Below are 22,553 nucleotides of genomic sequence, written 5' to 3'. Positions count from 1 at the left end.
GCTGAGCAGCAAAAGGGTGAGAAGGGAAACGAATCTCTTCCATCTACATTACACTCATATCTCCACTGGACTCTCTTTCTCCTTCCAATTCAAAATGTCTGTCACTGGGAAATACAAACCACCCATTGTCAGAGTCTGTGGATGCCGGTTAATGACAATGTTTCTCTTCTGCTAAATGCAAAGTAAACACTAAGATAACAGTTCTTAGGTACTTTTTTCATCTTGGGTAATCTATCTATTTGACACCTAACATTTTATTGCCATGGGACAATATCAAAATGATGAATCTTGGATCCGTGTACTATAGGTGTACCTGTCATAGGACTGATTGTTATAGACTTTTCGCATGGCATGCATGAAAGAGTTTCATTTTAATTCATTTTCTGAGGAAATACATTATTTCCTCAGAAAGTTCTTTATATACAAATAGTGTTTGTACTATTCTCACAAGTACTGGGAATTTTTACTAAACCATTCAACTCTTGTTTCTTTATTACCTCAACAAATTTCCATTAGCTAAGAACCTGAAAGTCTCTGTAGAGAAGACTTAAGAAAATAAGGAAGGGTTAAAAGAGAAGAAAGGAAGAGAACACAACAAGAAAAGAATTGAGTAAAGTATAGAGGACATTAGCGACAAACACAATAACAACAGCAGATTAGCAAGAAAGCGTGTAGTGATTCATAGATTACCTGAAATTAGAATTGATTAACTCTAGTTTGTAGGAAAATACTATAATAAATATTAGAAGACCAACTTTCTATTTTGGTTTTATTGCTCACTATCTATGTTATTTTTTAACACATCATACACATTCTTGCATTATGTCTCTTCATGGTAAATATTGAGTTTGGATTAATTTAGTGATTTCCAAAGTTAATGATACGAGTTGTGATAAAGTTTTTACCTGCCTGTCATAAAATTAGAAAGACAAAAAATATACATTTTGTTTTATTTTTTAGAGACAGAGTCTCTCTCTGTTGCCCAGGCTGGAGTGCAGTGGTACAATCATAGCTCACTGCAGCCTCAAACTCCTGGGGTCAAGCAATCCTTCCACCTCAGCCTCCCGAGTAGCTGGGACTACAGACACACACCACCATGCTTGGCTAATTTTTTTTTTATAATTTTTTATAGAGATGGAGTTTCATTATATTCCCCAGGCTTGTCTAGATCCCTTGAGCTCAAGTGATCCTCCCACCTCAGCCACACAAAGTACTGGGATTAAAGGTATGAGACATGATGCCCTGTCTGTTGTTTTATTTTTAATAAAATTAAATATATTAAATTTCAAAAGTTTTCTCTGATTTTGAAATTAGTCTTCCATATCATAGGGAGAATCATATAATTTAGGATTAGGTTTGCCTGAAGGTAATGTTAAATTTGAGATATTTATTAATTATGTAAGTGGAATTGTCAATAGGTAGCTGGACCCTGTGTTTGGTTACAAATCAAATGCTTTTAAAATTCACTCCTTGTTTCTATTCACTCTTCATCCCCCAAACTATGCCCTGAGATAGGTTTATCGACACTTACTGCTACAGTTTGAATGTGTCTCCTCCAAAATTTAGGTGTTACTAATGTGATAGTACTAAGAGATGGGGTCTTTAATGGGTTACCAGGCCATGAGGGTCTCTCCCTTGTTACTGGGATTAAGGTCCCCATAAAAGGCTTCATACATTTGGCTAGTTTGTCCTCCCATTTACATGTGAGGACATAGCATTCCTCTCCTCCAGATGATGGACCCCTCACCAGACTACCAAACCTGCCTTGGTCTTGAATGTTTCAGCCTCCAGAATATGATTGTAGGCTGTCCAGGCTTCAGAACTGTTTAAAAATAAATTTCTGTTCTTTACAAATCACATGGTCTGAGGTAATTTGTCATAGCAGCACTATGTCTCTGAGACTCCTAAAATTTGAATTGGTAATTCACAGTTAGGTAGGTAGTCAGACATGAGCAGGGCAGGAGAGGGCTCCCTCACTACCAGGAATGTTTGGTGACCATTAGATGATGGTCAGACAGTTGTTAAAATATCTCTCTAAAATAATAATTGGTTGCAGCCTGCACCAGGAAAAGGCAGTCTTCTAATAGATAGAAAACATCTAAAGCTGGTGAGCAGCAACTTTCTGATAAGATCTTGGGAGTTAGGCAAGTGGGCTCAAGTATGCACACTAACAGACAAAACGGTAGAGTTTAACTGGTATGTGTTCTTCCTAGGAACACTCAGCTGGTAAGGGAAAATCACCTCAAGTAAGCATGCATACAACTTCTGTAAACACACTGAGTGTGCGGCCCCTCCCAAGTGCTGGCAGGCCACTGCACATGTGAACAGCCCACCCCAAGGGAAAAGTCAGGAGAGAAGAGATGCAAAACCTGGAAGCATGCCAATATATAAAGCCCCAAGTCAAAGATGAAATAGCGCACTTGAATCTCTCAAGTCGCCTGCTTGGCCCTCTTTCAAATGCACTTCACTTCCTTTTGTTCCTCCTCTAAAACTTTTTAATAAACTTTCACTTCTGCTCTAAAACTTGCCTCAGTCTCTCACTTTGCCTTATGCCCCCTCAGTCGAATTATTTCTTCTAAGGATGGAAGAATTGAGGTTGTTGCAGACCCACACAAATTTACCACTGCTAACAATGGGGGAGGTATTTTAAAAACACAGAAATACTGCATTGTTGTTTTACGTTGTTCACCCATGAATCTACTAGGTTTCCATGAGTAGGTGTGGAATGTCTATTAGTTGGTTGTTTTTTTCATAAATAGGTGACTTATCTGGTTCTAAGTAGAGGACATTAAGACTAGCTCAACTCACTAAGACCCTGAATAGAATCTGAATCTTTTCCTTGCTTTCACACTCACTGCAGGACCCTACCCAAGTGTCATAACTAGTGATACATAGGCCCTTAATAATTTTATTCTCTTATTTCCATTGGCTTCCTGAATAAAATGGAAAGGAGAAAATGTTTTGAAGAGTGGAAAATCCTTGAGAGACAAACCAGGAGTAAATCTCTGGTCTAAGGCATGAGCAATTAATATTCACTCTTTTTTGATTTTTAAAAACATTGGCTAGATTCTATTGCTACCATAGGGGCCAAGGGAAAAACTTTATTTTTGTCCTCTGAATGTTTGCTGAAAAATCAACTCACAAAGGCAGATTAATAAGAGAAAAGGCATAGAAATTTATTAACATGCACATGGGGAAGAACCACAGAGTAATTATCCATACTCCTTGCTCCCCAGTGTGGTTCAGAAGTTTATGTATTGTCTTTTACAGAAAGAATAGAAGCTTGGATCCTGACAAAACAGGTTATGGGAGGGGAAAGAAGAAGGAATTCTGTTGAAGTGCAATAAAATAATTTTAGGGAGAATGAATAAATGGGGAACAGAGATTAACTTATAAATAGTTCTTTCTGGAATCTGAACGAGCCTGAGAGACAAACTCTATCTTATAAAAGGGTCTCTTCAGGTGTGGTTATATGCTACCTTCTTGGTCTTCTTTTCTATAATAGATAATGGGTTAATGGGTAGGGTAAGAAAAAAATTTTTTCTCCTTAGGGGGTCCATCTGACCTGGTCTTCATTTAGATAGGGAAAAAGTCTCTTCCAGAGTCTGTTGACCTCTAAGGCCTTTAATTAGAAATACTCACTATACCAGGGAGCCATGTTTTAGGATTAAATCCCTGCACTCCTTCCCTACTTAAAATTCATCCTGTGTGAGAATTACTATCTCTATTTGGATTCTACGTCATTTAACAACCATTCATTCAATAATTGTTTATTCTCTACCTATTATATTATGCAATATGCTAAACATGGATGAGGCCAATAATAGAAACAGCATAGGTTTTCAAGGAGCCTGAAGTCTAGTGTAAGATAGAGGCATATTAAAAACTGATACCCATTGTAACTTTTAGGCGTTAGAATTAAGTACTATGGAAACACTGGGAAGAACGTTCATTGGACACACACATTTGTATGTAGGAGTCAAGGCCCTCGTCTCCTGGAGGCTTGAACATCACTAACATGAGGCAGATTGATTAACAGGAGAAAAGGTATACAAATGCATTTAATGTGTATACATAGGAACCTTCACCATGAAGACCCAAAGACAGAGGGGAAATTGTCCATTTTTATGCTTAGGTTCAACAAAGTGTGGACAGCCATGTGGAAATGTGATTGGACAAAATGGTATGATCTAGTGGTGATAGACTGAATTGGGAAACTCAGCAAGGTCCTTCTGTCTAGATTCTTCTTTGCCTCTCTGGGCATGCCTTACTTCCTTTCAGATATGGGAAATGGCCCTCTCTGGAATGAGGATCTTTTAACAAATAGTCAAACAAGACAGATCAGATAATGTCTTTATGGCCAGTTTTTGACACAGGTAAGGTATAAGGACAACGGTAGTACTATTTTTAAGTTTTGTGACTGGGTTTAAAGAAAACTGGCTCTGGTTTCTATGACCTATTTTGAAGAGGAGGTATTCTAATTTCTATGGCTGGCATTGGGGGAAAATAGGACTGAGATACAGGAGGGCAGAAGAAGTTCAGCGAATAACTTTTGCTTCTAAGGCTTCTTTGGAAGACTTTATTTTTGGGTATTATTTTCTAGCCCCATGTACATTCTCAGATTCCCTTTACCACCCACCTCCTTTTTCTTTCTTTCCTAGTGTGCTTACATAAAAATTAAAAACAAATTACTCATCCAACTCTGGATTTCAATAAAATGTTCTACTGCGGGATATGCACTTTGGCTTTTTGACCAGCCTCTAAAGGGCAAGATGATAACATCTAGAAAGCTAGCTTCCAATGTTACAACTTTGACTAATGGAAAAGAGAAATCATAGAGAACAGGGGCTAATATGCTACCCTCCTCTTTTTTTCTAAATGAAATACTGTGAGGTGTAGTTTCTCCTTCCAAACTTTCCAGATAAACCAATATGCTGAGCAAATACATCTGAGAAACTTGGTAGCTTATTGTCATGTAGTGACCAGGCAGGCGAGGTAGGCAAGATATAGTACCATATTGCTGAATATATTTTCTTCTTTTTATCCTCAATGTTACCATTCAAGACTTCCATCTCCTAAACAAATTATTAGCACTTTAAATCTTGCCTCTGGCTGTGATTCCAGAAGACCCGGCTTAATACACATATTTAACTTTGCTTCGTGAAGATCATAATTTTACCATATGAGAATCAACATTTTTACTATAGTCAGAGTTAAAATAAAAGCAGTTTTTATATTGACATTATTTTTTATCTGAAGAAAAGTCCCATTCTTTAAAAAAACAAAACAAAACAAAACAAAAAAACAAAGATAAGCTTTATTAAAACAGCATTCCTAGTAGGGTTAAATTATGAGACAATCACATTAAGGGCAGTTTCTCTGCATGGGGTTGTATGAGTGTATTTTGCGCAAAGTCTTCCAATCTAGGAATTAAACAGAGTTTAAAACCCAGTTTCGGCTAAACTTGCTCATCAAGCCCTTAGCATCAGTTTATAGCTGTATCTTTTCAGAGGAAAGGACAGTTTTATTAAATGTACTTGATAAGAGATACTGACATCCCTATCTTTGCACTTGCCTTTTATCTACTTATATAGTCATGTAAAAAAGTAAATTTAGAATTCTTAGCACAAATAATTCCAAAGGGAAAATTAATCATACAATCTTATCACGCAGCCAGTTTTAATATTTTTAAAAGATAATCAATTGCAATTAAAATAACTTTCGTTTCTGAAGACAGTAGCCCCATACTTTAGTGAGAAGAAGGGTAAAATCAGTAAGAAATACTTTTCTCCAAAATTTGTTTGCTTCATTTTCCATATAAGGCTTTGAACCTTGAATGCTTACCAATAAATACTGTTTGTCATATAATGTCTGCTACATAATAAATACTTAATTGGTTTTATAAATGAAATTTTACAGATCACTGGTCTATGGTTCATTATATAATCCAATTGACCAATACTTTTATGAAGAAGAACTAACTTTGTGGCAGATCTCACCAATTAATTAAAATTAACAGAAATATCTGGTGAAGTTTTTAATGTAAGAGATATTCAGGCTTCTTCCTACTTCTGGTATTATAGATGACTGCTGCAGTACCCAACCTTTTTGGCACCAGGGACTGGTTTTGTTGAGGACAATTTTTCCTTGGACTGTATGGGAGGTGGTTATGGGATGATGATTCAAGCACATTACATTATTGTGCACTTTTATCCTATTATTATTACATTGTAATGTATAATGAAATAATTATACAACTTACCATAATGTAGAATCAGTTGGGGCCCTTAGCTTGTTTTCCTGCCACGAGACAGTCCCATATGGGGGTTTATGGAGATAGTGATGGATCATCAGCATTAGATTCTGAGAAGGAGCGTGCAACCTAGATCTCTTGCATGTGCAGTTCACAATAGGGTGTGCACTCCCATGAGAATCTAATGCCACCTGCTGATCTGATAGGAGGCAGAGCTCAGGTGGTAATGTGAGCAATGAGAAGTGGTTATAAATACAGATGAAGCTTTGCTCATTTGCCCTCCACTCACCTCCTGCTGTGCAACATGGTTCCTAACAGGACTGGTCCATGGCCCAGAGTTGGGGACTCCTGGATGAGTAGATACTGTGAAAGGACTTGACAATTAAAAGAAAACCCTGGATAACTCACAACAACAACAAAATATATTTTATACCTTGCAGGCAGTTCATGGAGGATGATGGTGACAAGCCATTGGAGGGTAAGGAGAGGAAATTTACTATAAATAAACATTTTCCTCTTATTAAGCAGATGATAAAACTCTCAGGTAATACCCTTCAGAAGAATATGTGACATCCTGTAGCAATCTCAGAACAGGGATGTTAATATGATCTTTTCTAAATCCAGATAATGGGAATAAGGAAGCCTTAGAGAAAGCCTGTTTACATTTGTTATTTACTAATGTAAATGCATTCCTTTGTAGATGCAAATCTCTCCCACAAAAGGACAGCTTTTCAGAGCTATTCCTGTGTTCACAAGCCCTCCTAATAGCCATTTCAAAATATACCAAAGAAACAAACTTTGAAGTGACATATTTTAATCTCCCACAATGGGTCTGCACAAAGTAAGATAAATTCACACCACTTTCAACATCCTAATTAAATTAGGGTATCTTGTTACCTATAATTTAAGTCTATCTATAATTTCAGTTATATTGGTTCACCTAGAGTAGAGCAGGACTCTGAAAGACAAACTTTCATTAGCTAAACTCAGAGAAAACTGATTATTTAACCCATCAGACACAGAGCACTCTAGTTACTGAAATAGTCCTCACTCCTTTTCTTAGTATCAGTTCTTTGGGAACTGATAGAGTTATTAGAAGTTTGTTAAGTGTTCATAGAGTTATTAAATCATGATAAGTGATAATTTATGTGAAACAGCCAATAAATATTCAGAAGTAATTTCTGATTATTCAAATGTATAATGTTATTCTTTCTTAGGCGAGACTGTCCTTATTTACTGAGTAACTGCCCAATGGGTTCATTTTGTCCACTGCCCAGACAGAGATAATTTATCAAGACAGTGTAACTGCAATAAAGAAAGAGTAATTCGGCCGGGCGCGGTGTCTCAAGCCTGTAATCCCAGCACTTTGGGAGGCCGAGACGGGCGGATCACGAGGTCAGGAGATCGAGACCATCCTGGCTAACACGGTGAAACCCCGTCTCTACTAAAAATACAAAAAACTAGCCGGGCGAGGTGGCAGGCGCCTGTGGTCCCAGCTACTCGGGAGGCTGAGGCAGGAGAATGGCGTGAACCCGGGAGGCGGAGCTTGCAGTGAGCTGAGATCCGGCCACTGCACTCCAGACCGGGACAGAGCAAGACTCCGTCTCAAAAAAAAAAAAAAAAAAAAAAAAAAAGAAAGAGTAATTCACACAGAAGTGACTGTGCAGGAGACTGAAGTTTTATTATTACTTAAATTCTTCTCCCAGAACATTCAGGAATTGGAGTTTTAAGGATAATTTGGTGGGTAGGGGATCAGTGAATTGAAAGTTTTGATCGGTCAGGTAGGAGATGAACTCATAGGTGATTTGTTTTTCTAAGACCACCAGAGCGGGCACAAAAGAACCAGCGACTAGGCAAGTGTAGGAGCAAAACTGCAAGTTTATTTTGGTCACCTAAGGTGTGGGGAAGAGGTCTGTCGGCCTCCGGCAAAGAAGGCCGACAGAGTCCCCCGGTGGGGCTCTCGGACGGAGTTCCTGCAGTCCTGACATCCCGACAGGAGTGGAGGACTGAGGAAGGCCGCAGTGGCGTCGGTCCGGAGCGGCTTTTCTAGGAGTGGGAGGGCAATGGGCGGGGCACGGGCGTGTGGGGGGGCGTTCGGCAGGTGCGACCAGGTAAACCTTGGTCTCTTCGGATTGACATCACCTGGCGCATGCCTAGTTGGTCTGCACCTTCCCGGGTCGCCGGCTGCATTTTCGCGCCCGCGGGAAAAGTTGGGGGGGGGATGAAGAACCCGGAAGTGCACCATCTTGCCTCCGTTCGTCCAAACAATAGGGAGTCAAAGCTGTCCCCTTTTGCTGAGTCAGTTCTTGGGTAGCAGGGACCACAAGACCAGATGAACCAGTTTATCGGTTTGGGTGATGTCAGTTGATCCACAGATTTTACAATAGTGATGTTATCCCTAGGAGCTATTTGGGGACTGTCAGAATCTTGCAGCCTCCAGCTGCATGACTCCTAACCCATGATTTTTTATTATACTTTAAGTTCTAGGGTACATGTGCACAATGGGCAGGTTTGTTACATATGTATACATGTGCCATGTTAGTGTGCTGCACCTATTAACTCATCATTTGCATTAGGTATACCTCCTAATGCTATCCCCCCTCTCCCAATCCCCCTCCCCATAATAGGCCCCGGTGTGTGATGTTCCCTATCCTGTGTCCAAGTGATCTCATTGTTCAATTCCCACCTATGAGTGAGAACATGCGGTGTTTGGTTTTCTATTCTTGCCGTAGTTTGCTGACAATGATGGTTTCCAGCTGCATCCATGGCCCTACAAAGGACACGAACTCATCCTTTTTTATGGCTGCATAGTATTGATTTCTAATCCTGTGGCTAATTTGTTAATCCTGCAAAGGCAGTTTAGTCCCCAAGCAAGAAGGGGTTTGTTTGGGGAAAGAGTGGTTATTGTCTTTGTTTCAAGGTTAAACTATAAACTAAGTGTCTCCCAGAGTTAGTAATGCCTATGCCCAGGAATAAAAAATGACAGCTTGGAGGTTAGAAGCAAGACGGAGTTAGTTATGTCAGATCTCTCTCACTGTAATAATAGTCTCAGTTATAATTTTTGCAAAGGCAGTTTCACTGGCAGCTGAGAAAGATAGAAAATTATTAAATAAAATGTCTATAAGACTATAGCAAGCTTTCTAAGAAAGAGAATGATTAGATTAAAATGCAAAGGGAGAAGTTTCTGCTAGTGGGTGGTATTTGTATTTTAAGAGCAGAATTTTATGGTTCATAGGTTCAAGCAAATACCCAACGTGCCAGACGTTAACTGCCACTTAGCAACAGTGATAGAGAAGAAGAAAACATCTGGTTGTGGATAATGAGCCAGAGCTTCTCAGCTCCCTTGGATGCTAATAGTATTGGGTAAAGGTCATGGTAAAAGGCCATCTGGCTCCCTGTTAAAGATCTGTAGAGATCTTTCCAAGCACTGCAAATTATCAGCATATTTGTAGGAAACTGCAGGTAAGAAAATCTATTAAGCAGTAATATTTAACCAGCAGTTTTAAATTTCTGACATGATTATATTTGATTAGCATTGTGGCTACTAAATAATAGATTTGTATCACAAACTATTAAAACACATGAACTATGTAATGATAATATGCAAGTTAGAAAAACTACATTTTAGATACAAAACAAATCATATTCATGTATTTAAGTTATATGAAACAATCAATAAATATGCAGAAGAGCTATGTGTAGAATTGCAACTTAGAAGAGATTTACTTTCAACAAATACTTTTATTTTCTAATTTTTCCTTAATTCCTATGTTCATCATATGTCTATCAAAAGCTTCTTAATGGAAAATTTACATTGTCACTCATTCCTTATATAAACTCAATTGCTATCTTGTGATTTAAAGAAATTGTGGAATATCTCTGTGTCAGACACTATGCCTGGCACTGGGGGCCCAAAAAAATTAACACCCTAAAGAATTGATAGTTTTGTTGTAGAAAACCTTTACAAAATGGTATTTGAAATGTAGTATAATGCATGCTTATGTGTATGTATACATATATATATATATAATGACTCTTATGGAAATTATTAAAAAATGTTTAACAAAAGAAATGTCATCCAAGTTCAGTCTTATGTGACAAATAGCATTAGGTAGGTAGAACAGAATATGAGCATATTTAGGCCAGAGAGAACACCACAGAGCATGAAAGCATAACCATTCATGTAAGGAGCAGAGGAGTAGGCAATAAAAAGGGAGTTATATCCTTATTGATCATGTCACCGTGCTTCATTTTCTCTTTACGTCATTAGTAAACTCCAGAATGACTTTGAAGCTTTGAGTTTTAGAGACACAATTCTGGCAAGTAGGATTTTAAAAATGGTTTGTAGCATTACCAGACTAAATGCTAGAAAGTCATCTAGGAAGCAGTTGTGGTAACAGAGGAAGAAAATACTGATTATCTAAACTAAAACATGATTCAGTGAAGACAAAGAAGAGAATGTGTATTTCAGAGATATTCAAAAAAATAGTATCAACAAATTTTGTTGTGAAATGGAGCAGGAGGGCTTTGATAGAAATATGCAAAGGTGGATTGTAAATTGGAGTTTTGGTACACTGAATGGATAATAACCACATTCAATGTTGGGGCCCCCAAATCACTATGCTAAAGGAAAACGTCAAGCTGGGAGCTGCTCAGAGCAAACCTGCTTTCCATTCTATTCAAAATCACCCTTCTTTTCACTGAGATAAATGCATATCTGATTGCCTCCTTTGCAGAGGCTAATCAGAAACTCAAAGAAATGCAACCATTTTTCTCTTAATTATTCTATGACCTGGAAACCCCTTCCTCACTTCAAGTTGTCCCACCTTTCCAGATCAAACCAGTGCTCATCTTACATAAGTTCATTGATGTCTCATGCCTCCCTAAAATGTCTAAAACCAAACTGTGCTCTGATCACCTTGGGCACATGTTGTCAGGACCTCCTGAGGCTGTATCATGGGTGCTCATCCTCAACCCTGGCAAAATAAACTTTCTAAGTTAACTGACACCTCTCTCAGATTTTTGGGTTCACATTTTGGTAACCACAAAGTGATTCTGAGTGGAGGCACCCTTGACCTTTGATGAATGTCCTATCAATGCTTGGTACCAGCATAAGCTAACTTTATGGCTCAAACCAATAGGATAATTTGCTAAAGCCTGGGAGCACCCCCACCAGAGAATCCCTGATCTTCCAAAATTTGGTCAATATTTAACATTTATTTCGTCTTTTTTGGGGGTGAAGGGGAGTTTTATTTGCTTCCAAAAAGAAAGGCAAGATTTCCTATTTCCATGACAATGAAAGACAGGCAACTCCTTTATGGAGTTTAAGTTCGCTCCCAGCAGGGAAGACGAGTTTGAGTTCTTTTTTTCTGCTTTTAGGATGGTAGGAAGCAGTTTCGGCCTGATATCCGTCACTAGGTAAGTAGCTGAATTCGGTTTTGTCTTGGGTAACTTTTTAACAACGAGCTGGTCCAAATTTCTCTTTACTATTAGAGTGTTCAGTAATCATATTGTTGGGGATTTTTATTGTTGTTTGTTCTGGTCTTTCTCCCATCAGATTTAACCAATTCCACTTGACTTTAACAAATTCTGTTTGACTTTGTCAAATCTGAGTGAGAATTTCAAAGTATGGGTAAAAAAGCTTCTCTATTTTGATTATAATTTCTTGCAGCTGCAAAAGAGGGGAGAAAAAAAAACAAAAAAAAACAAAGACAAAACAAAACTCCAAAACGATGTCATTGGTTTCTAGGTTTGTCTCCTGTCTTAGAAAAAAAAAAAAAAAAAAAAACTATATATATATATATATATATATATATATATATATATGTCATTTTGTTTATTTTTCTTTCACCCTATACCTCCTTCCCTCTTTTGCCATCTGTAGTGCCAAAAGTCTAGAGAAGGTTTCTGATGACTTCAACGCCTTTAAAGAATTCAAAACAAAGGCACCACTCACCCCTTTGGGGGTGTTCTGTTTTCTTTGTGGAGTTTCAAGTGTCAAGGGCAGATTCTTCTTAGCTCTAAAGCTCTGTTATTATCTGACTTCTTTGGCTTTGGGGGTATCACAGATGACCTTATACTGTGAGAGGATTTGACCTTGGTGTGGGTAATGGCAGATGAGAGCTACAAAGTAGTGGGTGGCCGAACACAGTTTACAAGAAGTAGTCTTGGCTGTTTTTTTTTTTTTTTATTCCCTCCTAAGAAGTTGTTGTTTAAGGATCCTAATTCTAGTTCTGAGATGCATTCTAAAGGGTCTTCTCTATTTGCTTTTTCTCATAAAATTAATCTTGACTCAGCTCGTCTGTATCCATTTGCATGAGGAACTGAACTGTTGTTTTCATAGGTAAATGAGAGACTGAGTTTTCTCAACTCCAAAGAGAAAGGGCATTTTGCTCCTCCCAGACAATAGGCACTCATAGATGACTAGCGGCCTCATGGGAGTGTCTCAGGGGGTTGGCAACCCATGATGTGCAGTGGCCCCACAGGGAAATCCCCAACAAAATTATTTTTTTAAAAAAAGATTCCTTCAGGAAACATATATAAGGGATGATAACCTGGTGTTTTTAACCCTCTCAGAGCATGGACCTCTGGAGAGAGAAACTGAAACACATAAGAGGGTAGCAAAAATTCAATGGTAACACACTGTGGAGTCATCCCCATAAGCAGCAAACATTGATCCACCACACAAAAACCCTAGGTCATGCTCAATTCCTCCTTTTAAGAAATAAAAATGTAGGAAACAAATAATCTAAGAATGAAGAGCAAACGTGGATAATGACCCCATTTCAAACACTCTGTAGGTTTTATAGCACCTCTACTTCCAGAGTTTATGTAAAATGGAAGTAATATGGTCTTGGTATACATTTACATTATGGAAAAAGACGCCTAAGGTCAACCTGCAAACTCTAGAATTTGTAAGTTCTCTTTTATTCTCTATTTTCTTTTCTGCTTGCTTTAAATCCAGTGTTAGTTTTCTATTAAGTTAAAAACCACATTTGGGATCCAACAGGTTTTCTGTCAGTAAATTTGTATTTACCTCATGACTAAAGTTCTGAAGTAAAAGCTGTAGGATCTGTGTGTGTGTGTGTGTTTATATTTAGAAAGACTTTATAATTTCATGTTTAATTGACAATTAAATCCATTTTAAATTTCCCTCTAGCATATCAAAAATTTTCTCTCTATAATTTATGATGTAGATTTTGCTATCTTACTTTCACCTGAGTTATTTCTTTTAATATGCAAACTTAAGACTATTTAGCTGACAACTGCCTAGGGTTATCAAGAATTGATACAGGTTACCTATTTAAACAGGTTATCATGAATTTTGAAAGTTTAAAATGGAAAGCAAAAGGCTTTTATGAATCTTTAAGATTTACTTCTATCAGCATGCCTAATACGTCTATTTATTTATGTGTTGCGTACACAATATTTTACTACTTAAAATATATAAAATAGCTCTAATTAATTGGCTTAAGAAAGCACTAGAATCAAATAGTTTATCAGGAAGAAAGAAAAGACTAGTCAATTCTTTTTCAAGTTTACATAACAAGTAAAATATTTAACAAGTAAGCTAGCTTTAAAATTAATGGTAAAGTACAATAATATTAAAAATGTCTTAAGAATTGCCAGAATACATTTTTGTTTGCATTTATTAATCAGTCAATTTCATATTTATCCCTATCAAATACTATAAAATGTTAAAATTTGCCATAAGTTTTAAAAAACAGTAAACCAAGACCAAAACAGAATGATCTTTGCTTGTGTAATTTTTAATAAATAAGACATTGATATTGGTTTAATGAGAGTAGCTACCTCTAGAATTTTGTAAATTTACCATAACTTTTAATCTTGTCCCTTTAGGCAGTCTAGTCTACAGGCAGTAAGATTTGTTTTGGAAAAGGAGTGTTATCATGTTTTTTTCAAAGCTAAACTATAAACTAAGTTCCTCTGAAAGTTAGTTCTGCCTACACCTAGGGAAGAACATGAATATCTTGGAGATTAAAAGCAGGATGGAGTCACTTAGGCCAGATATTTTTAACTGTCTCAGTTATAATTTTGCAATGGTGCTTCCATAACCTTAAGTGGTGACTATGGCAGGTTTCATAAATAATCTAGGTAAACAATTAAAATCAAATAATTGGGCAAATATAATGGGATATATACTTGTACTTAAATTAATCATAATTTAGAATCATAAGATACATTAAATTAAATAATAGATATTTCATTATTTGGGTATTTTCTAATACAAATCTATTTGTAGAAAGACATTCATTCTAAAAATAAGTGTGTCCTTTTTAAAAAGGTGAACAATTTGGTCTAATTCAAAACCTATTTAAAAGTTATGTTTTAAACAAGGTAAAAGGAATCAGGAAATAAGAGATATGTAAAGACAATTATAAATAATAAAGAGAGATATTTTTTCAGTAAGAAAGTTTAAAGACAAATAATTTCATATAAAAAAGGAACCTAGTGTGGTAAATTTAGTCCTAGAATAAAAAGACTGGTTATATAAGAAAGAGGGATGTTCAGGAGAAACCAGAAAGTTGAAGCGTATCATGAATGGTCTGTGTAAGTCACAGTAAGAGGATTTAGACAAAAAAAGAAAAAAAACCAAAAAACTTTTATATGATCAGATCATCTATTATTAAAGGAAAATTATAAAGGTCTTTCTAAATATTGGGTTTGATGTAAAAAATATATATGTGCATATACTAAGTAATTGGTTAGAACAATGACTTTTTAAAGTGATTGATTTACTTTTAATAATTTATAAGATTTTTCAATGTTTTTAATCCAAAGTTAAACTTTTATTGCATCTCGCTGGTTTTGGTTTTCTCTCCCCTTTTAAACAGCTCAAAATAGTAATGCTCTCCTTCAACTTATTGTTAGCTCATATAAGTTTTTTCCTCAAGTTCTGTTTGTTGTGGCTTAATGCTAACGATGTTTTCTTAAAGGTCTAAAGGACATGTTTTCTTCCCACATAATATATTGTGCAATGAAGAAAGTCTTTTTTTTTGGCTTTGGTAACTGGTCTAACAGATTTTATGGTTTATTGAAACAATTTCTATGCCATTATTATTAAGTTTTGTTTTGCTTAGGAAAAAACTGATATTAAAATTTTTAAAAAATATTAAGGTTATTACATTCATCTATCTTTCTGTATGCGCTTTTAAAGTCCCTGTGACTTTGAGTTAAGGACTTAGACTCCTGGGTGGGAAAAGGATGCCAAGTCCTAATAAATCTTAAACACTGACAGCAATTAAAGCCTCATCTTCAGACTCAGTAGGAGATCCCAATCAAAATAAACTGCATTCCTAAGACACAGGGCCAGGAATTAAAGCTATGCAACTACTCAAGACCCAGGGCCTATATGGAAGAGGTGGGCATGTGAGACTATAAGGGCCAATTTTAAAAGATACAACAAGTTCAGTTTCTCTACGAATTAATCATTAAAGTCAACAGGACACTCATGCAAGGCCAGCATATGGGCCCCACTGTCAGATTAACAAGATTTTTTTTGAAACATTAACGGACTCCTTAATAAAGGTATTAAAGGGCCAGGCACAGTGGCTCATGCCTGTAATTCCAGTACTTTGAGAGGCTGAGGCTGGCAGATTACCTGAGGTTGGGAGCTCAAGACCAGCCTGGGCAACATGGTGAAACACTGTTTCTACTAAGAATGCAAAAATTAGCCAGGCATGGTGGTGGGCACCTGTAATCTCAGTTACTTGGGAGGCTGAGGCAGGAGAATTGCTGGAACCAGGAAGGTGGAATTTGCAGTGAGCCGAGATCCCACCACTGCATTCCAGCCTGGGCAACAGAGAGAGGTTTGGTCTAAAAAAAAAAAAAAAAAAAAAGATAAAAAAAATAAAAGGTTGTAAAAGGCTTATGGGAGTTATATCTTATGGTCAAAATTAATATTTTATAGATTATAAAATTTTGAAAAATCAGATTGATTTCATGCTGTTTTATTAGTGCTTACTTTTGGGAAAATTAAGTCTCCTCTCTCAAAGAATGAAGTATTTTACCTTTTTAATTAATTCTTAAGTTATCACTTTAGTCAAATGAACGACTTGTTTTATAATGACCTTTGATACCAAGTGTTTTTAACTTCTGATATTTGATCAACTTTCCAAATGAAATTATAAATTATTTCTTTTTCTTACCTAATTAATCCTTTAAGATACTAGGTTCCCTAAAGTTCAAAAATGACATAATTTGGCTTATTTGGTATAAAAATTATGTAAGAAACATTGCCAAATATAATATGATGTTTGGTTGTCTTTTGGCTATGTTTATCTAAATATGTTATTGGATATGTGTTTTAAAATTACGGGAAACTCTTATAATTCTGATATGATTTAGTGTACATTATCAGTAATAATTACAATTCTTACATTAAATTATTGTGTGCCACAGAGGTAACAAATTTATATGCCAATTGTGTCTTTGACTATAGCTGCCATAAAACATTTTGTCATCCACAGACAATCACTGTCTTGTTTTGGTCCTCTTTAGAGATTTATAATCAACTATAAAATTCTAACAGGTGCTCTTAAATACAAGTTTCTGATAACTTTGGAGACTGTGACGTCAGAATAGAAGAACAAGTTTCAGGACTCATACTCAAATGTTCATGAGTATCAAGCACAACAGGAATTAACTATATGACTGAACTAACAGACGACTGAAGAAATCTTTATGACATTTTGCTTACAACATTGCTGATCCCTTGTTTTGTTTTTTGAAGTCAAGGACACTTTTCTTTGGAGTTATTAACAGCTTTTAAAAATTTAGTATACTCCTATAGCAAAATGTAGAACATATTCGTTTCTCTCTACCTAATTTATCCAGAATTTGGGAACTATTAGTGACTATTCTTTTTTGTGTGTGTTTTTGAGACGGAGTCTCACTCTGTGGCCCAGGCTGGAGTGCAGTGACCGGATCCCAGCTCACTGCAAGCTCCCCCTCCTGGGTTTACACCATTCTCCTGCCTCAGCCTCCCGAGTAGCTGGGACTACAGGCGCTCGCCAACTTGCCTGGCTAGTATTTTTGTATTTTTTAGTAGAGACGGGGTTTCATCATGTTAGCCAGGTTGGTCTCGATCTCCTGACCTCGTGGTCTGCCCGTCTCGGCCTCCCAAAGTGCTGGGATTACAGGCTTGAGCCACCACACCCGGCCGACTATTCTTAATTTACGACAATACAGTTATTTGCATACGTGCAGTAAGAACCTGTTTTTATTTGCCACAGTACACAATTGGAAAAGCTGGTTATCTTACCAAGACTTTGACTGGAATGGTGTGCTTTCCTTTATGGTATCAAACTTGACTTGTGGTGCCAATAAAAGCCTCTTTGGAAAGCTGATCTCATCCCTTGTCTACACAGTCCCAGTACAGGGCTCCTGACCTGAAGTAAGTAAAAATGTCACTTTCTGACAGTCTCATCCAACTCATAGGTATTTAATGGTATAAATCTATGATTAGGCTTGGCTTTGAGAAAGCCTTACCTGATATTCCTTCTATAAAACCAAGTTCCATCAAAGCCAATTTAAAAGCCTATGTAAATAAATAATTATTCCTGATGCAGGTATATAAATAATCAAGCCAAGTATAATAAAGCAGGTCAGTCCTACCGTGATTTGTCTTTAGGGAAAATGGGAAACTGGAGAGAGAAAAATTATGTTCCAAATACCTATAGTACACCTGTTGTTAGAATCATCTTGCCTAATGTTTTTCATTGTTTATTATTTTCTACAGTTTGGCCCGAATTCTAATTTTTCTTTGCTATAAATCTTCAAAGTAATGTTTTTATTAGTTTTCTTCTTTTTTCTCACATTTTTGCTAATTTGGAGTCACTGAAAGCTAAGCTGTGCTTTTCTAACGCCCTGTGAACTGAAGCTAGACAAGTTAAACTTCAGAAGAAAATAACAACAACCTATTTACATACACAAGCCACTTTCATACCTGAAGCCTATTGATTTACGGATTTCAGAGTGATGTGGCCTATATTGATTTTCCAGGAATGTTCTTTTGGTTGTTGTTGTTTTCCTCCTTTCTTCCTCCTATTTTCTCTTCATAGGACATGAGATTTCACAGCCTGCTAAAAATGACCTTTCCTAATAAATCAGGACCTACTCATCTATGAATTAACTATCCTAGCCATTAGAGATCAGATGAAACCTGAGACAAGAGACTTATTTTCTTCTAAAATGTTTGTCCAAAAAATTTTTAAAAAGTAAAGGGGGGAAATTGTGAAAGGAAAATGAATCTTGAAGCCCCCAAATCACTAAGTTAAAGGGAAAAGTCAAACTGGGAATTGCTCAGGGCAAATTTGCCTTCCATTCTATTGAAAGTCACCCCTCCTCTCACTAAGATAAATGCATATCTGATTGCCTCCTTCAGAGAGGCTAATCAGAAACTAAAAGAAATGCAACCATTTGTCTCTTATCTAACTATGACCTGAAAGTCCCCTCCCTACTTCAAGTTGTCCCACCTTTGCTTCAAGTTGCCCCGCCTTTGTGGACCGAACCAATTTTCATCTTACATATGTTAATTGATGTCTCTTGTCTCCCTAAAATGTGTAAAACCAAGCTGTGCTCTGATCACTTTGGGCACATGTCATGAGAACCTCCTGAGGCTGTCATGGGTGCCCATCCTCAACTTTGGCAAAATAAACTTTCGAAATTAACTGAGACCTCTCTCAGATATTCAAGGTTCACAGTAGCTGGAAAGAAAGCGACCAATTACATTAAGACATAATAATATAATGTCCATGAAGGAATGGAGAGAGGAGAGGAAAATCAAAAGAACTTGAGAAGCTCTAGACAAAGGAAGAAGATGGTTTCAAAATGAAGGCACGGCTGTTTTACCAAATGCTAATAAATGATTCCAGCAAAGCTAAGTCTGCACAAAGACATTGGGGCATCCAGATTAAAATGCGAGTTTGAGATATGACTTTGCTACCTTTTTTTTAATTGAAATTTGCATGAAAAGATAGGCAATATTGAAATAATCCTGGAAACCTAGAAATAGCCATCTCTGACTCAGATTATGTTACTCAAAGAAATAACTAACAAAGTAAAAAGTGTCTTCTAAGAACACAAAAGTCAAGAAAGTAGTGTATCTGCATCCCTGTTTCTACAAAAAGTAAAATAAAGTAAAATAAAAATTTTCCGGGTATGCTGACACATGCCTATAGTTCTAGCTACTCAGCAGGCTGAGGCCAGAGGATAGTTTGAGCCTAGCAGGTCTTGCCTTCAGTGAGCCATGATTGCTACTCCACTCTAGCTGAGGTGAAAAAATAAGACCCTGTCTCAAAAAAAATTTTTACACATTCATATACATACATATATACAAATATCTATTATATATCTACATATCTAGTTCATAAATAAATATGTAACATATATTATATAAGGTATATTTGATTTATGTAAAATATATATAACATAAATACCTTCCAATTAAAAAAGATATAAAAATCTAATATAATAACGTTGAAAAATATCTCAGAGAGAATATGACATGCAGTCAGGACTGAAATTTATTCCATATCAAATAGAGGAGTAGAAAAATATAGCTTCAATTTATTTTTCTTTATAACTTTTACAGAGCCATTTACTATTCACTGAATATTCATGAGCTCTTCAACATTTCCTTTTCCCTTTACAGTTAAGCAGACTCTGGGTTTAGTTCTGGGGAATGGATTGTGAATGAAAGTGCATTATGTCATTTCTAACCAGAAATATTGAAGACTCATTATGCAACCCTCCAGCTCTTTCTTTCTCCATTGTGTCATTCAAGATGATCATGGGTTATATACAGTGAGACTTGAGCTCCATCAGCTTAGATTTTTGATCAGTGGTTTGGAACATAAATCCCATCAATCTGTAATAGACATGAAGCATTAGCAAGATGTAGAGTTGTATTGCATTAAGCCACTGATATTTGTGGGCTAGTTGTTATGCAGTATTATTTAATTTTTCTGCAAAAAGCCAGATGGTAAATATTTTAGATTTTGTGGGCTCTGCAGTCCCTTTTTCAACTGCTTAACTCTACTTTTATAGCACAAATGCAGCTACATAATATATGAACAAATGAGTTCGGTTGTGTTTTAATAAAACTTTACACAAATAGGCAGTGGGCCAGATATGACACTTAAGCTATAGTTTGCTGGCATCTGATCTAGATTACATAGATAATAAAATAACAAATTTTATCTTATTAATGAGCTCTTACATGCTGGGTAGTAAAAATATGAAGTTTTATTTCTTTATGTTTAAATTGAGAAAATGCTCTGTGTTGTCAAGGAAAAAAATCTTTGTTATTATTTCCATCTACTCGCTCCATCTTTCTAAAATAATGTGTCTTGGTATATGGGAGTGGAGGGTCTAAATGTAGGTAGGCTAAATTAACTTGTGGTGGTAGTTGATTGTGCCCTCTGGTACATCTTTGTTCCTGGGCAATATGCTGGCACTTGATGCCAAAGTTGGTAATTTCTTACCTAGTTTTTTTCTGGATTGAACAGAATGTTGGTATATTCATATCTGTAAATTCATACATGTGAATTTAGTCCCTAAAAATATGATGTTAAATAACATTTATGCACAGGGGCAATTCCATAAAATAAATAATGTACAGCCCAAAGTATCAGTAGAGTCTCTCATCAGAAATCTTCACCTAGGTGAAGTATGTCGAGCCTCCACTCACAATTCACATCACCTCACATGTTAAACCTAGTCCTGGCTGAGACGTTCAAGATACATGCTTTCCAAACGACCATATTAAAGTGTCTGAGGGAAACTACAGAGACCAAATATCACTAATAATATTATTTTGCTATAGTTCTACCACATATGATCTGAGGACAACGTCAAAGGATTATACTTATTGGATGTGGGATATAAAGGATTTCTATACAAAGCTTCCCATACTTATGTAATATACATCCCTCTTTACACCAAATCTAGTGAGGGAAATTTATTTTCTTCTTCCATCAATATGTCTCCAGTTTCAGAATTATTAGTAAGTTTTCCTTTTGCTTCCTTAATGTCGTATTAACCTTTTTCATGATATCAATTTCATGTCTAAACTTTAACAGTGGACAGGAAAACTGTATACGATGCTGTGCCCTCCAATACAGTGACCACTAGCCACATGTGACTAAATTATAAATACTTAAAATTAAAGTTTACAGAACTGTAGAAAGTCTTATTGTGCAGCACTGCTATAGACAGAACTCAAAAGAACTGTCTGCCATTGGCGGTGTGTGGTGGCTCAAGTCTGTAATCCCAGTACTTTGGGAGGTTGAGGTGGGCAGATCACTTGTGGTCAGTAGTTTTAGACTAGTTTGGCCAACATGGCACCATCCCTTCTCTACTAAAAATAGAAAAATTAGCCGGGCCTGGTGGCATCCACCTGTAATCCCAGGAGGCTGATGTATGAGAATTACCTGAACCCAGGAGGCGGAGGCTGCAGTGAGCTCAGATCGCGACATTGCACTCCAGACTGAGCAACAGAGTGAGATTCCCTCTCAAAAAAAAAAAAAAAAAAAAAAAATTGTCTGCCATAGAGTATATAATGCCTTGATACACAGACCCTCTACTGTCTCTGGCCATAAATCTAACGCCTTAATTTAAGAGGCGAATAGTTATGAAGATACAAGGTCTCTCAAATCCCTCCACTTTCTTTCTGTGTCCTGACGGAGAATCACAGTGTCATAACCACTCTGTGACCCAGCCAGCTGCAGGTTTTTTTTTTTTTTAACAGCAATCTTGAACATCTTCAAGCACTAAGAAAGATATCTAGGCTTAGTAGAGAGAAACTGGCCCCATTCCTGAGCCAAATTCCTTAAGCCCTCATGTAAATTCCATACTGTGACCCCCCTTTACTGTGGACATACCTAGGGAGAACATCCTTTTTCCTCGTCTGTCATGAGCATTGCTGCAGCCACCCTCCACATAAGTGCTCCTAATAAATGCTTTGTTTGGACTGATACCCTCGAGATTAGTGCTTCTTTCTTTGGAATCCCAACTGCCCCATCTCAGTTCTGTTTGAGACACTCCCTTGTGAGAATTTCTCTGCTTCTGAGTTTCAGTTTTGTGCACTCCCGCTGCACAGCCTATAGGATGAAGCAATCGCCGTAGGCAACCGGATTCCGAGGAAATGATGCTGGGAAAAAGAAACTCACAGGGAGATCCAGGAATGGCCTCGGGAGTCTATGTGGGGCTCTGCTGCCCCCTTGCTTGTTGCTTGCAGACTGCTCTGGAGTACTGAGATACCCGAAAGGCTCCAAAA

Source organism: Trachypithecus francoisi, unplaced genomic scaffold (genome assembly GCF_009764315.1).
Source record: "Trachypithecus francoisi isolate TF-2019V2 unplaced genomic scaffold, Tfra_2.0 Lachesis_group1, whole genome shotgun sequence".
NCBI classification, from domain to species: Eukaryota; Metazoa; Chordata; class Mammalia; order Primates; family Cercopithecidae; genus Trachypithecus; species Trachypithecus francoisi.
This window is presented reverse-complemented; position numbering follows the sequence as displayed.